The sequence below is a fragment of the Myotis nattereri genome (genome assembly GCF_964212035.1).
Source record: "Myotis nattereri genome assembly, chromosome: 5".
NCBI classification, from domain to species: domain Eukaryota; kingdom Metazoa; phylum Chordata; class Mammalia; order Chiroptera; family Vespertilionidae; genus Myotis; species Myotis nattereri.
Window position 1 is genome coordinate 18,825,618 of NC_138080.1, and position 14,290 is coordinate 18,839,907.

Here is a 14,290-nt window from a genome sequence, read left to right on the forward strand (position 1 = left end):
CCGTACTGGGGAGTAGTAAGAGTGCCATGGAATTATGTGTAAAAGAAAGTACATACTTTATTGCTAAAACGTACTATCATCTGAGCCTTCAGCACGTTGTATAATTTGTTCCGCTGCAGAAGGGTCTTGCCTTCATTCTGTAAACATTGCAGTATCTGTGAAATGCAATAAAATGAGATACGCCTGTATTTTAGTTTCATTGGGCTGCTGTAACAAATTTCCAAAAACTGGATGGCTTTAAAATAACAGAAATGTGTTCTCTCACAGTTCTGGAGGCCAGGAGTTTGCAATCAGGGCCTGCAGAGCCATGCTCCCCCTGAAGGCTCAAGGGAGGGTCCTGCTGCCTTTACCAGCTCTTGGCTCCAGGCTTGTGGCTGCATCACGCCAACCTCTACTTTTGTTTTCACGTGGCTTCTCCTCTTATCTGTTAATCTCTCCTCTTCTTTCTCCTAGGCATGAGTGGGCAACCCTTGGCATGCGTGCCAAGCATGGCACGCCAGTAACTTTTGCTGGCATGTGACACCCTCTCTTATAATCTTCCATTTACAATTTTTTCTTAATATCGACTTTTTTATTTTTCAGATAAATTCAGTGTAGGTGCATCTTAGATACATAAATAATTTTACATAACAAGTTATCTTAAAGACCACAGACATGGATTGACGAGAGAGGGGAGGAGCAATTTCTATGCCTCTGCCTTAACTCTCCCTGCCTTCCTAGGTCCGACCAGTGTTTTGGTTTCAGCCTCAGACGCAACTGGTTTTCGTGGACAAGACAACCGCCTCACCTACTTATTCAAAATTTCACTGTATAAAAATGAAACCTTCTCTCTCGCTTTGCCCACTGGTACTAACGAAAGGGGAATACATTTCTGTTTCTCTCGATGCGCGCTACAGCAGTAACCCGGTGACGTCATCATCGCACCGTGTCCGTCTGCGCTGAAAAGTAAGTTACATAATTACCTTACTTCTATTACATTATGCTGTATTTGTCTATGTTTTCTTCTTTATTCTGTTATTTTCCTTAGGAAATACTTTTAGTTTGTCACATTTTTTTAAAAATATATTTTATTGATTTTTTACAGAGAGGAAAGGAGAGGGATAGAGAGTTAGAAACATTGATGAGAGAGAGACATCGATCAGCTGCCTCCTGCACACTCCCCACTGGGGATGTGCCCGCAACCCAGGTACATGCCCTTGACCAGAATCGAACCTGGGACCCCTGAGTCCGCAGGCCGACGCTCTATCCACTGAGCCAAACCAGATAGGGCTAGTTTGTCACATTTTTGTTGTTACCCATAAGCCAAATCTTATAAATAAAAATAATAACTGATATGCATACAATGTATTATGATTTATAAATAAAGGTTCTACATTTTGTGATTTTTTACATGCTTTATCTTTACTGTTCCCTGTGTCGCGCCCGTCTTACTATTTTGTAGGGCTAGCAAACTATTTTTCTTTCTATTTACTTTAATTAAAAAAAGTAATAGCAGTACAGTAGTTTGATCAAGCTAATTAATCACTTACTGACATTTTACTTATCTTCTTTCACCTTTTTCACGTATACCATCGTCTCATGTATTTTTTCTGTCCTTCTAGATTGTACAGAATGTCAGGACCACCAGCTAAGAAATGATGTCGTTCAGCTGAAGAGGATGTTAGAGAATTTCAAAAATACTGGACAGAAAGTTTGGTGTGATTAAGAAAGACAACAAAGCCTTATGTGTTTTCTGTTTTGAAACTATTGTTTGCAGAACATCTTCTGTAAAAAGGCATTTTGAAAGTGTTCTTAAGAACATAAGCAGCCAAAACCGGTTTGCCTCAGTGGATAGAGCGTCGGCCTGCGGACTGAAGGGTCCCAGGTTCGATTCCGGTCAAGGGCATGTACCTGGGTTGCGGGCACATCCCCAGTGGGGGATGTGCAGGAGGCGGCTGATCGATGTTTCTCTCTCATCGATGTTTCTGACTCTCTATCTCTCTCCCTTCTTCTCTGTAAAAAATCAATAAAATAATAAAAAAAAAAGAACATAAGCAATAAAACCGAAGAGGATGCCGGAACCGGTTTGGCTCAGTGGATGGAGCGTCGGCCTGAGGACTGGAGGGTCCCGGATTTGATTCCGGTCAAGGGCATGTGCCTGGGTTGCGGGCACATCCCCAGTTGGGGATGTGTAGGAGGCAGCTGGTCGATGTTTCTCTCTCATTGATGTTTCTGGCTCTCTGTCTCTCTCCCTTCCTCCCTGGAAAATAAGTGAAGTGCATTTAAAAAAAAACCAAAAAACAGAAGAGGAACAAAGAGAATTAATTTCTCGTGAACTCAGCAAAACAAAAAAACAAGCTGATAATTTTATGAACTTCATCTCAGGCAGGTCCAGTTTCAACTTAGTTGCTGCTAGTTTTGAAGTTTCAAAAGTCATTGCCCAACATGGAAAACTACTCAGTGATGGAGAGTATATTTAAAGAAGCTTGGCTAGAACGCGCACCTTTCCTTTTTGACGATTTATCAGAAAAAGAAAACATTATTCAGCACATTAAAGATTTGTCCGTGAGCAGGAAAACAGTTAAGGATAGGATGCTAAAGTTGGCGAGTAATACTGCTGAACAATTAACAAAAGATTTGTCTTCATGTCAATTTTTTTCTATTTGTACAGACATTGCATCGTCATCTAGGCTGGCCATTTTTTCTAGACTTTCATGACTGGTGAGAAGGCAGGTTTTGTAAATCTGTTTGCGAAAGAAGTTGGTCGTACACTGATAGGTTTTCATTGCATCATACATGAGGAGGCTTTATGTGCAAGAGTGGGCCTGAAGGACTGCAGGAAGTGATGCAAACAGTTACCAAAGTTGTTAATTACACTTCTGCTCGGGCTTTGAATAAAAGACAATTTCAAGTTTTACTGAATGAGGTAGAATCTGTGTATAAAGGACTGAAAATGTATAACAATGTTCGATGGCTTAGCCAAGGTTTGGTTCTGAAACAATTTGTTGAATGCTTAAATGAGATAACGCTCTTCTTGAATAACCAACTTGTGTCTTACCAAGAATTGTCTGACGCCACCTGGGTTTTTAAACTGATGTTCTTTGCAGATTTTTGTGAACATTTGAATGATTTAAATGTTAAATTACAAGGAACTGGCAAGACACTTGATGTTATGTCTGGTTACATAAAGGCTTTTGAAAAGAAACTGGAAGTCTTTAAGACGGATGTGGATGGTGAGAGATTTAGATATTTCCCAAACCTCAAGAGGCACATCAAAGACCTGCCAAAAGATGACAGAACAGAGAGAAACCAAGATGGCGGCATAGGTAAACACCGGAGTTTGCTGCCTCGAACAACCACTTTAAAAATACAACTAAAAGACGGAACGGACATCATCCAGAACCACAGGAAGGCTGGCTGAGTGGAAATTCTACAACTAGAAGGAAAGAGAAAAGCATACCGAGACTCAGAGGAGGCGCAGTGCGGAAGTAAAATACTAAGGTGCGGAGGTGCGTGCAGAGCGGACTGGCAGCTGAGGGCGCAGTTGTCGTTTTCAATTGGGAGGGAGTCTCAGGCTCTGAGCTCCAGTTCCGGGCGAGTCTCTGGGGACCCAGACTCATACGGGAGAAGCGGGACTGTCTGGCATCGGTCGGAACTCGAGGGCAGCTTTCTCTCCGAGGGGCTTGCAGCAATTACCGGGACACTGAGAAGCAAAGCCTCTGAGGGCAGGACTGAGAGCAGCCATAACTGCTAGCCCCACCCTGTTGATCCCATGGGACCCACCCCATCCAAGCCCTGCAGGGAGGCTTTTGCTGGATAGCCTCAGGCAAAGGCTAGATTAGCACCTCCCTAGAGATCCAGGAGCCAGGAAACCCAGAAGTCAGAGTGGGACCATCCAGTTTGCAGCTCCGTGGAACCATAAAAGACACACTCAGGGGGAAGACTCAGTGAGCACCAAAGCCCCAATGAAGCAAGTCTTGCCCCAGAGGAGTGTCTCCAGCACAGAAGTTCTCCCACTGCAGACACAGCTGATTCTCACAGCCAATTGGCCTGGAGGTCAATTCCTCCCAGTGATACCTACAACAATCAAGGCTTAACTACAACAAGACTGTGCACAAAGACCACAAGGGGGTGCACCAAGAGTGTCCTCCTCAGGTAATTGGGGAAGCTGAACCACTGGGCCCTAGAGGACACTTAGCACAGGAAACCACTGTATCAACACAGGGAAGCATAAAAAATGCAGAGACAAAGAAACAGGTCACAAATGACAGAAGTGGAGGAAAGCAAACTACTGTATATAGAGTTCAAAACCACACTTTTAAGGTTTTTCAAGGATTTTCTAGAAACTGCTGATAAACTTAATGAGATCTACAAGAAATCTAATGAGACCCTCGAGGTTGTGATAAAGGACCAAATAGAAATTAAGCATACACTGACTGAAATAAAGAATATTATACAGACTCCCAACAGCAGACTAGAGGATTGCAAGAATCAAGTCAATGATTTGAAATACAAAGAAGCAATAAACACCCAACCAGAAAAGCAAAATGAAAAAAGAATCCAAAAATACGGAGATAGTGTAAGGAGCCTCTGGGACAGCTTCAAGCATACCAACATCCAAATTATAGGGATGCCAGAAGAAGAGAGAGAGCAAGATATTGAAAACCTATTTGAAGAAATAATGACAGAAAACTTCCCCTTCCTGGTAAAAGAAATAGACTTACAAGTCCAGGAAGCACAGAGAACTCCAAACAAAAGGAATCCAAAGAGGACCACACCAAGACACATCATAATTAAAATGCCAAGAGCAAAAGACAAAGAGAGAATCTTAAAAGCAGCAAGAGAAAAACAATCAGTTACCTACAAGGGAGTACCCATACAACTGTCAGCTGATTTCTCAACAGAAACTTTGCAGGCCAGAAGGGAGTGGCAAGAAATATTCAAAGTGATGAATGCCAAGAACCTACAGCCAAGATTACTTTATCCAGCAAAGCTATCATTCAGAATTGAAGGTCAGATAAAGAGCTTCACAGATAAGAAAAAGCTAAAGGAGTTCATCACCACCAAACCAGTATTATATGAAATGCTGAAAGGTATCCTTTAAGAAGAGGAAGAAGAAGAAAAAGGTAAAGATACAAATTATGAACAACAAATACACATCTATCAACAAGTGAATCTAAAAATCAAGTGAATAAATAATCTGATGAACAGTATGAACTGGTGATTGTAATAGAGTCAGGGACATAGAAAGGGAATGGACTGACTATTCTTGCGGGGGAAAGGGGTGTGGGGGATGCAGGAAGAGACTGGACAAAAATCGTGCACCTATGGATGAGGACAGTGGGTGGGGAGTGAGGGAGGAGGGTGGGATGGGAACTGGGTGGAGGGGAGTTATGGTGGGAAAAAAGAGGAACCAATGTAATAATCTGAACAATAAAGATTTAATTTAAAAAAAAAGAAGAGGAAGAAGAAGAAAAATGTAAAGATACAAATTATGAACAACAAATACACATCTATCAACAAGTGAATCTGAAAAAAAAAAGATGACAGAACAGACTGTCAAAGCCTTCAAAAGCTGTTTTTAAACATCATCAAGTCTACTATTGAGCAGTTCTTCTCAAGATTTGAGAAATTCAGAGAACTGGAAGAGACAGCAACATTTATGAGGTTTCCAGACAGCATGAAACTGGAGGAACTAAACTTACAAATGTTTTCATGGATAGGCATGGCTGACTTTGAAATGCAGTTGACTGAATTTCAGAGTAGCTCAATTTGGAAGCAGAAATTTATTGACCTTAGAGTTGACTTGGAAAACATTGAAAAAAAGCGATTAGAGAGAGGAGTACTAGAGAGAAGTGTCGAAAATGAACTAATGAGGACTTGGAATGCCATTCCAGAAAATTTTTTCTGTTTAAAAAACTTTGCAACAGCTTTACTCTCCATGTTTTCATCCACATACGCTTGTGAATCTTTGTTCTCAGTGATGAATTTTGTTAAGTCTTGTAATAGGAGTAGCTTGACAGATGAAAGTAGTAGCTTGTGCATATCTCTGAAGGTCACGAAATATAAACCTGATGTAAAATCTCTGTCATCAGTGATGCAGCAGCAAAATTCCCACTGATAATATCAAATGGAGTCATAAAGTTTTCTGTTGGACTATCAGTGTACATATATACATTAAAAAATAAATGTATTTTTCATCATCATATACTGTGTTTTTGTCGCTCGAATAAATTTTATTATTTCTTCAAGGTTCTTCACATACGTACACCTTAAGAGATATCAAGTAGGTGTAACATGTTATCAAAAAATTAGGGTTGGCACGCAGAAGAATTTTGAGTCAGAGATTTTGCTGATTTTGGCATGCACTCACAAAAAGGTTGCCCACCCCTGCTCTAAGGATACCTATCACTAGATTTAGGGCTCACTGTAAATCCAAGAATGATTGCATTCAATATCTTTTTTTTCCCCCCCTCACCCGAGGATATTTTCTCCATTGATTTTTTTTAGAGAGTGGAAGGAGGGGGAGAGGGAGAGAGCAAGAAACATCAATGTGAGAGAGACACATTAACTTGTTGCCTCCTGCACACACCTTAACCAGGGCCGGAGATTGAACCTGCAACCCAAGTACATGCCCTTGACTGGGAATTGAATCCGCACCCTTCTGTGCATGGCCTGATGCTCCAACCACTGATCCACACTGGCCAGGGCTCATTCAAGATCTTTAACTTAATTCTATCTGCAAAGACTCTTTTCCAAAAGAATGCCCCATTACATGGACTGAGGGTTAGGACATTAGATCCTTGCAGGAAGGTGTGGTCCAGACAAAGGCCATGAAATTCCCAGAGACATCATTAGCCGTGTATGGTGTGGTAGTGGTGGTGGGGCACACCTACTCTGCAGCAGAGTGTGGGGGAGAAATACATACTAGGGGGATAAAATGGATAAAGGACTTAAATGTACGACGGGAAACCATAAAAATTCTAGAAGAATCCAAAGGCAACAAAATCTCAGACATATGCCGAAGCAATTTCTTCACCGATACAGCTCCTAGGGCACTTGAAACTAAAGAGAAAATGAACAAATGGGACTACATCAAAATAAAAAGCTTCTGCACGGCAAAAGAAACCATCAACAAAACAACAAGAAAACCCACTGTGTGGGAAAACATATTTGCCAATGTCATATCTGATAAGAGCCTAATCTCCAAAATTTATAGGGAACTCATACAACTTAACAAAAGGAAGATAAACAATCCAATCAAAAAATGGGCAGAGGACCTAAATAAACACCTTTCAAAAGAAGACATTCAGAAAGCCAAGAGACATATGAAAACATGCTCAAAGTCACTAATCATCCGAGAGATGCAAATCAAAACAACAATGAGGTACCATCTCACACCTGTCAGACTGGCTATCATCAACAAATCAACAAACGACAAGTGCTGGAGAGGATGTGGAGAAAAAGGAACACTCGTGCACTGCTGGTGGGAATGCAGACTGGTGCAGCCACTATGGAAGACAGTATGGAGTTTCCTCAAAAAAGTAAAAATGGCCCTAACCGGTTTGGCTCAGTGGATAGAGCATCGGCCTGCAGACTCAAGGATCCCAGGTTCGATTTCGGTCAAGGGCATGTACCTTGGCTGCGGGCACATCCCCAGTGGGGGGCGTGCAGGAGGCAGCTGATCGATGTTTCTCACTTGTTGATGTTTCTAACTCTCTATCCCTCTTCCTTTCTCTCTGTAGAAAATCAATAAAATATTAAAAACAAACAAACAAACAAAAAAAACTAAAAATGGAACTGCCATTTGACCCTGTGATCCCACTTCTAGGAATATAGCCCAAGAAACCAGAAACACCAATCAGAAAGGATATATGCACCCCTATATTCATAGCACCACAATTCACCATAGCTAAGATCTGGAAACAGCCTAAGTGCCCATCTGTAGATGAATGGATTAGAAAACTGTGGTACATCTACACGATGGAATACTATGCTGCTGTAAAAAAGAAGGAATTCTTACCATTTGCAACAGCATGGATGGAACTGGAGAGCATTATTCTGAGTGAAATAAGCCAGTCAATGAAAGAAAAATACCACATGATCTCACTCATTTATGATAATTAAGACCATTATAAACTGATGAGCAAAAATAGATAAAGAGGCAGAGCAACATCGAACAGACTGTCAAACTACAGCGGGAAGGCCGGGGAGGGTGGGGGAGGTAAGAGATCAACCGAAGGACTTGTATGCATGCATATAAGCATGACCAATGGACACAAGACACTGGGTGGTATGGGAGGCCGGGGGAAGGTCAAGGGGAAAATAAAAAGGAGACATATGTAATACTCTTTGTAACACTTTAAGCAATAAAACAATTAAAAAAGAAGAAGAAGAAGTCATGAGGCTGGGAAGCCCTGGGTGCCTAGCAAGGGGCCAAGCGGGAAAAGAAGGACCTCACTCCAGGGAGGACCTCCCTCCCCTAGCGTATGGCTGGCTGATCACTCGGTTTGGACCCCCTGGCCTTTCATATCGCGGTTATGCGGTTTAGACACCCTGACTTTTCCTCTCTGAAGATAACATCTAAGCTTCAGTCCTATTTTAGCTCCAGGCCCAGAAAAGCAGCGAAACCAGACAAGCAAGGCTGTGCCTGCCTCAGGGCAGCGTCACTGACGAATGACCCCTGGTGCGGATCAATAAGAGGAGACCACAGCCCTAAAAGGACACCCCTGGAGGGATGACTAGGAGACTGCTCCCCTGAGCCCTCCCCTAGGATTCCTGCCTGCAAGAGAGAGATACATACCCTCAATGCAGTACTCCATGCACGCTCTCCCCCCGGGGGGCAGGCCTGACCCATGCCCTTCCCCCCTTCTTCCCTCTTAGGGGTCCCACAAGACTCGCAACTGAGGGAGCAGTGGGCAGCAGCAGCTCGTCCTGGGCTCGCCCGGAACCTGTCTCCAAGGCCCCCCTTTCTGTGACTTCCCAGTGAGCCAAAGCGCCCCGCTGGGCTCTCCTGCTGCTTCTCTATGCGGAGCCCCTCCTTGTCTCGCTGTCCTGAGTGTGCACTTGCTGCCGCCAGTGAAGTCTTGCTTTGCTGCACTTTGTCTCTTGACTGAAGTCTTTCCTTCAAGAAGACAAGAACCGACAGCTCATTCTCTCACCACTGACACAATTATTCATGCTTTTCTCTGAAGGGTGTGTTTTCATTTGCCTGGACGTTAAAGCTGGCGTTTGGTTCTCCTCTGTGATGCTGCCGATGGGCCATGACCTCCCTGTGTTCTGGGTTTGGGACTCTGCCAGCCCCTCCCGCCTTCAGCCCTCTTTGGGGGGGGGGGGAGTGGGGGCAGCTGAGTGTGAGTCAGCAAGGCCCAGGTTGCTGGGGGTGGAAGTGGTCAGCTCAGCTCCGAGACCAGCTGTGTGGGTTCCTGGTGTGTGTGGTGGGGGGCGGGGGGAGCACCCGAAAGTTTCGGCCAGGCAGGAAGTAGGTCAGCTGAGGAGGCAGGCTTTGGGACCTCACATGCTCGCTGCCCGGAAAGAGTCCGCGGGGGCGTCCCCTGCCCCCACCCTCTCCACCCCACATCCTGTTCCAGTGCCTGTTTTGTTTTGTTTTTTTAATCTTTATTTATTGATTTTTTTGAGAGAAGGAGAGAGAGAGAAATCATCGATTAGTTGTTTCCCTTACTTATGCATTCATTGGTGGATTCCTGTATGTGCCCTGGCCTGGCTGGAGCCCTGCACCTGGGTGCATCCGGCCACACTTCAACCAGCTGAGCTCCCCGGCCAGGGCACTAGCACCTGTTCTGCACGCTGCTCCTATAAGGTGTCACTGGCCACGGTGTGCATTTATGAAGCACTTACTGTGTGCCAGGCCCTGGCTGACCATGGACACTCAGTCCTGCCAGGTAGGTGCAGTGGTCGGCGTCATGTCACAGAGGGAAACGAAGGGCCGGGGGAGGGGGAGGGGGGCAGCCTGTGCAGGAATCACACATCACGGAGCCCTGATCACCGAACGCCCCCAGTCCTTGTCTGGTTGGCATCCTCTCTGCCCCTCGGTGTCGTCCCTGTCTCTCTCTTTCCCTTACTCGCTCTGCATTTTGCTCTCATGTCTCTGTTTGGGTTTCCCAGCCTCACCCCCCCGCCCGCCCCCCCGGTACCACACTCGGAAGAGAGGCAGCCTGAGCCCACTCCATCCTTCCGGGGTCTGTCCTGGCAAGTCTGAGACGCTCCTCGTAGAAACTGCTGAGTGCCTGGGATCAACTTCCCACAACGGCCAGTGCTGAAGGGGGGGGGGGGGGTAGACAAGTAGATGAGGGCGTAGGGGAAGTACTCTTTCGGGATTTCTGGTGCAGTATTTCGCCCCCCGCCCCTTACCCCTTCCTAGTCCTGTTACACTCAAGGCATCCCAAGATGATCTCAGCATCTTCCCCCAAAGCTTGGGTTTTGAGGGATGCGTAGGAGTTCTCCAGGCGTAAATGGGGGCAGGGGCTTCCAGGCAGAGGAGACAGCCTGGGGTCAGCAGAGACCTAGGAATAGTTCAAATACCCAGCAGAAGCGTATGGCTTTCTCCTGTGGGACAAAAGGAATCGCCGGGCTGTGAGAGGTGGGGCGGGCACCAGGCAGGTTCCCGGAACAGGCTGGACTGGAAAGGTGAGACTGGTGTCCCAGACCTTCACCTTGGAGTGAGGCTGAGAATGTCCTGCTAGAGCTGAGGGACACTGTGGAATGGGGCCAAGCACGGCCTCTCCAAGCCTTACCCTCCAATGAGCTCTGCATCCCCCAGGCCATCTGGGACCTCTGCTCTGTACTCCTGGCATGTCCCCAGCCCAGGTTCCAATGCACAATAGGCACTTCCTGAGTGCCAGGTGCAGCCACTAGGAGATGGGGGTCCGGAGGTGGGGGAGAGGCGGGATGGGGACTGGCTGGAGGAGGAGCCTCGCCCTCTAGGGCAGTGGTTCCCAACTTCCTAATGCCGCGACCCTTTAATACAGTTCCTCATGCTGTGGTGACCCCCAATTTCATTGAACATAATTAAAGCATAGTGATTAATCACAAAACAATATGTAATTATATATGTGTTTTCTGATGGTCTTAGGCGACCCCTGTGAAAGGGTCATTCAACCCCCAAAGGAGTCACGACCCACAGGTTGAGAACCGCTGCTCTAGGGCCTGTCTTCCTCTCCTGGGAGGCTCAGGCATCTCTCTGCGCCCCTTGCTGGCCGAAGGATGGGACATCCAGCCCTCATCCCTCTCCGCTCTCCTCTTGTAGCTCATCGCACACCTATTTTGTGCCCAGCACCGTGCTGGATGCAGAGGACACAGGGGACCCCAGACAGACCCAATCGCCCTCCCCAGCTCCCACAGAACCAGTCAGTTAATGCCCAGAATGTGTGACTTGGAGGGGGGGGGGCATCCAGGCAATGGTGGGAGTCCAAGGAGGTACCTGGACAGGAAGGAGGGCTTCCTGGAGGAGGAGGTAATTATATTTGTAATTATCAAGCAACTACTATGCCCCAGGTGCCCAGTTAAGGACTATAAAAGCAGAATCTCATTGAATTCTACCAAAGCTCCTTGAGTATGGAGAAACTGCGGCTCAAGGAAGCAAAATGAGCCCTCCCCTCACGTCTCATGGTCCTTAGAAGAGCACGCAAGCCTCTCCCCAGGCCTCGAGGTCCCGTGCCCCTGGCCTGTTGCCTCTCCCACAATCCTCTCGCACACCGTGTCCTAGGACCACCGGCTCCCTGCCACACACAGCCTGTCTCTTGGCCTGCAACACAAGGGTGTTGTCAGGGCTTTTCATGGGCAGAACAGCCACGGGGAGTCAGGGGAGGTTTTCAGAAACTGGGGAGCGATCCCCCATTTGAAAAGGACACCCAGGCCCTGCTGGGTGTGGCTCACTTGGTTGGAGCATTGTCCCAAAAGGTTGTGGGTTTGATTCCTAGTCAGGGCACTTACCTAGGTTGCGGGTTCAGACTCTGGTCAGGGTGCATACAGAAGGCAACCAATCAATGTTTCTCTCTCACTCTTTCTTTCTCTAAAAAAACAGGACATACAGAATATCACCGCCCCTGCCACTGGCCACAGGAGCCACTAGAGGGCACTCCTGGGGCTGCAGCCCACGCCCCAGGACCAAGAAAAGAGCAGCCTTAGGAACAGTCACTGGCCATGGACCCCTCCTCTTGGAGGGCAAAAGTCCTGGGTGCCCAGGACTGTGAGCAGTTGCCTCCTCCCCTGGGACCCACATTTCCCGAGACAAGACATTGTCCTTATTGCTGAAGCCCCGTTGGCCTCAAAGGGCTATGCTTTGACGGCCGCTGACGGGAGTTTCCTCGCTCCTGCTGCGGACAGACATGGGGAAACGACTGAGTCCTGTTTTCAGTTTTCAGGCTGCTCAGCCTCAGGGACGCCAGCCCGAGGTCACATTCCAGCCCCCTCTCCCTGCCCAGGACACGGGGGGGGCAGGGGGTCCACCGGCAGAGCCTCAGTTTCTCCATCTGTAAATGTGGCAATGGCACCCCACACTCAGGGCTGTGTGAGTGAGACGTCCACCCATGCTGCGGACAGCACACTCAGGATTCAAATCCCACTGGCAGCGTGACCGTGAGGAGCTCCCCGCCCCTCCGTGCACCAGAACAGAGGCGCCTCAGCACAGAACCCTCTCCTCATCCCCTCAGCACACTGGGAGCAATGGCCACACGCCAAGGAGAGAGAGTCTGGTGATTTGGGGCCCCTCGGCCCACCGATGCCCCCACGCTGGAGGTGACCCCAGTGGATGCCAACTTCTCACACAGACACGCAAGAAATCACATCTCAACTGATTTATTTGCTTTTGGGGTGTCAAGTTTGGGGTCTCCCAGGGCCCAGTCCCCAGTAAAATCTGGCAGACACTTCCTCGGCAGGGAGCCCCAGGCGTGAGGGTTTCAGACAAGGCACTGACAGGAACTCAGGGGGTCAGGGAGAAGCCACCTGGGGTGCAGGGTCCTCTGTTGGAGACAAAAGACACAGTCACCGGGGGCAGGAAAGTTTTTTCCTGGAGCGATTTAGGACAAGATAGAAGCCTGAGATGTTGGGGGGAGGCCTAGAAGCCGGGAACCCCGTGGGCAGGTGGAAAGCCAACGCTCCCAGGACCCAGGTGGTGCCTCCCATGGTTCTGGGGACTCCACAGGCCTTGGGAGCTGAGCCTGTTCTGAACCAGCTTCCTCTGGGATTTCCTGGAGATGAAGTGTATAGGACCGGAGAGCTGCTCCCCCAGGCGCCCCCCTGCGAATGGGCACTCGGGAGCCAGGCCAACTCCCAGAGAATGGGATCCTGCCCCCTCTCCGCACCCCATTCCCATGGGAGAGGCGGGCACCTCTGCAGGTGTCTGGGCAGCTGAAGGAAAGGCTTGGGTGAGGAGCGGGAAGAGGAGAAACGGATATTCGGAGTGGGGAGCCCCTCGAGGTCTGGGAGCCCCAGAAACCCAGCTTGTGACAACTGCCCCTGCACCAGGGGGCAGGGCCTCTTGGCAGGCATGTCCACCACCCACCTAGGTACTGGCCTTCAAGATGTAACATTGGCACATGGCCCGCACCCCAAACAGCCATTCTGCCATGGGTCCGAGCGGGACCCTGGCGCTTTCTCACCCAGCGGCAGCCCCAAGCCCTCGCAAGGCACTTGTGCCTGGAGAAGGGAAACTTCATCTGGGATATGGGGGGAAAAAGCCCTTTTTGGTTCCTCCAAGTCCACGGATACCATGGATTCATAGCCAGGAGGATGGAGGGCGGCAGCCTGGCACTAAGGCGCCCTGCCCCTCCGACCACCATTGGTGAATGCCCCACGTGGCCGCAGGCTCGGTCTCCAGGTGGAGGCTGGGGACACGGTGAAGAACGGAGCTTTGTCCCACGTCCTTGAAGGAGCATTCTGGCTCAGACACTCCAAGGGGCGGGGAGGTCAAAGGTCAACCGTCTAGACAGTGGCAGCAAAAAAGAGGCTGGTATGGTGGGCAGATTTCCCCGAGCAGCTCCCCTCCCCAACCTGGGTACTCCCAAGGGGCACAGGAGTGCTGGTGCACACCGCCCCCCCCCCCCGCCCCCGCCCCAGCTGGCCTAGCTTCCCAGCCGAGACTTCTAAGATAATAATACGGTATCTTGAATCTACTTTTCCAGCTGTCCCGAGCAGGCCCGTCCTGGTAGAAGTTTCCAGCAGGGCAGCTGAAAATGATTTTCCTTGCTGAAACGATTGCAATCTGACACTCTCGCCAAAGACTTGGCGCTGAGTAGGAAGCCATGATGTTGCCCCCTGCCTGGCCCTGTCTCTCTCAGTGGCCAGGGGCCCC